This window comes from Lonchura striata, chromosome 33, assembly GCF_050655825.1.
Source record: "Lonchura striata isolate lonStrDom1 chromosome 33, ASM5065582v1, whole genome shotgun sequence".
Classification (NCBI taxonomy): Eukaryota; Metazoa; Chordata; class Aves; order Passeriformes; family Estrildidae; genus Lonchura; species Lonchura striata.
Genome location: NC_140735.1, coordinates 3,297,501 through 3,300,000, shown reverse-complemented (window position 1 = coordinate 3,300,000; position 2,500 = coordinate 3,297,501). Strand labels below are relative to the sequence as shown.

The 2,500-nt window shown below is 79.0% G+C and overlaps 1 non-coding gene across 1 annotated transcript; it reads left to right on the top strand.

The window, feature by feature from the left end:
- The first annotated feature begins 1,775 nt into the window (after positions 1-1,775).
- Positions 1,776-1,928, top strand: LOC144248039 (5.8S ribosomal RNA). The gene has a single exon (XR_013341449.1). It is a non-coding gene; the product is annotated as a 5.8S ribosomal RNA (ribosomal RNA).
- The last annotated feature ends 572 nt before the right edge of the window (positions 1,929-2,500 follow it).

Here is a 2,500-nt window from a genome sequence, read left to right as displayed (position 1 = left end):
CCTCCGGCGGCCCCCCGGCTTCCTTTTCCTCGGCGTCGTCAAACGCTGCGGGGAGGGGGCCGCGAAAGGGCCGCCGCCGAGCCGGGGCGGCGGTTTAAAGACTCGGGCGGCTCGGCGCGTCCTTCCGCCGCGGCGGCGGCGGCGGCGGTTGCCGGGCGGCGGTGCGCGGCTCCATTGAGGGGTGGGGAGCTACTCCCGCGTGATCCCCTGCGGTGGTGCCCGCGGCCACCGGCCGCGCGGCCGTCGTCCCGCCGCGTTACCGCGCGCGGGGGGTTTGTCGCGCCGCGCCGGGGAGGGGCGCCCTGCCCCCCCCTCTCCGCGGCCCGGCCTCGGCGGAGAGGCCGCGGCGCGCGGTCGGCCGCGGGGGCCGACCCGCTCGCCTCGAAACGGGCGACGCCGGCAGAGAGCGCGCGCTCTCTCGCCCCTTCCTCAGCTGCGGGGTTGCGGCCGCCGGGGCCCGCCGCGCTCTCCTCCTTCCTCGGCCGCCTCTGCGGTCTCTGGGGTGCGGCGCCGCGCGCGGCGCGGCCGCGCCGTCTCTCTCCCCTCGACGGCCTTCTCCTCGAGCGCGCCGGCGGCGCCGGTCGCCGGCCGTCCCCGGCTCAGCGACCGCCCGCCCGCCCGGGGCCGAGCGCTCGGCAGGTCCCTCCGTCGCCGGAGAGTCCGCGAGCGCGGGCGGCCCCGTGCCGAGCGGCGGCGGCGCCGCTCGGCGAGTGTCCCCCGCCAGCGGGGACGGCCGGCCGGACGGCGCCCGCCGTCGCCGGCGGCGGTCCCGGCCCGGGCCCCGCCCGCCGCCTCCCCGTCGCCCTTTTCTCCGTCCGCTCGCGGAGCCCCGGAGGAAGGTCGTGCGCGCGGCGGCCGTGGGGGGTTGGGGGGGGGGGCGCTTCCCCGCCCGGTCTCCCCGCCCGGTCAGCGGGGAGAAAAGGGCGGGCGTCGCTGCCCCCCTCCCCGCCTACCCCCCCGGCTCGGCGCCGCACGCCTTCCCCTGGGCCGCGCGTGCCCGAGGAAAAAGGGGCTCCGTGACGGTGCGAGGCGGCGGCGGTCCCGGGAGTGCGGCCGTTGCGGCGGCGGGTCAGCCGTCCGGCAGGCTCCGGGCGCTCGCGACGCCGGCTCGGGTCTCGGTGCGGCGCCCGCCTCCGGCGCCGGCGGCGGAGCGCGTCCGCCGGGCGCTCGCCCTTCCCGGCGGGAGCGGTCCCGCGGGGGGCGTTGCCGGTTGGGCGGTGGCCGTCGCGTGCCGTCTCGAGCGCGGCAAGGCCGCTGGGGAGAGAGAGCGAGCCGGCCGCGCGGTGGCGCGGCGGCGCTCCGCGGGTCCGCGGAGCGGCGGTGAGAAGGGAGAGCGGCGCGCGCGGGGGCCGACGGCCGCGCCCCCGGCCGCGTGCGTCCCGTCGTCCCGTTGCAGCGAGGCCGGGCGGGCCGCCGTGTCCCCCCGCGGTCCGGCGCGCGCCGCGTGCCTCCTCCGTGCGGAGGCCGGGCCGAGCCCGGGCGCCTGGGCCGCCTCCGGAGGACGGCACAGTTTGCCGGCGGCGTCTCCCCTCGCTCGTAGCGGCGGGGGGAGGCGGTCGGGGACGCGGGTCCCCCCGCCTTTCCCGCCGACCTTCGGAGCGTTCCGTTGGGCGTTTCGCTCTCGGATGGTTTTTCTTTCCCCCCCCACTCGGTTCGTTGCGTTGTGTGCTCGTACGGTCGAAGCCGGGGGCGGCCCGCGTGCGTGCCCCCTCGGCGAGAGAGAAAAAAAGGGGCCCCCTCCGCCCGTGTGCGGGGTTCGGTGCCGAAAGCCAGACAACTCTTAGCGGTGGATCACTCGGCTCGTGCGTCGATGAAGAACGCAGCTAGCTGCGAGAATTAATGTGAATTGCAGGACACATTGATCATCGACACTTCGAACGCACTTGCGGCCCCGGGTTCCTCCCGGGGCTACGCCTGTCTGAGCGTCGCTTGACGATCAATCGCCGCCCGGGGGTTGCCACCCCGGCGGCGCGGCTGGGGTCGCCTCGCAGGCCCGTCGTCGTGGCCGTGGCCGTCGTGGCCGCGCCCGAGGGCCTTCGTCCCCCTAAATGCAGACTCGGGGAGCGCTCCGTAGCTCCCCGCTCCCGGAGCGAGCCGCTGGGGCGGAGCTCGTCCTCGCCGGGGGCCGCGTCGCCGAGCGGCGGCGCGGCGGCCGGGGAGAAAGAGAGCGAGAGAGACGGGGCGGCGTCGAGAGCGCCCCGCCGAGGGCCGAGAGACGAGGGCGAGAGGGGGGGAGGCGAGGCGCGCGGGCCTCGCCCCCCCCCGGCCTCCCCCCGCGCGGGCGGCTGTCTGCGGGTGGGTACCGCGCGGGTACCGTGCCGTGCTGCCGCGCGCGAGGCGCGAGCGCCGGGGGGGGCGGGGGCGACCCCCGCGTCGTCCTCTCCTTCCCTTCCCCGTCCCTCTCTGTCGCCGTCTCGGGGCGCCAGGGGCGCCGTCGCCGTTCTCGCTCTCTCCCTCTCCCCGCCGAAGGCCGTCGCGCCCGCCGCCTGGCGGCCGCGTC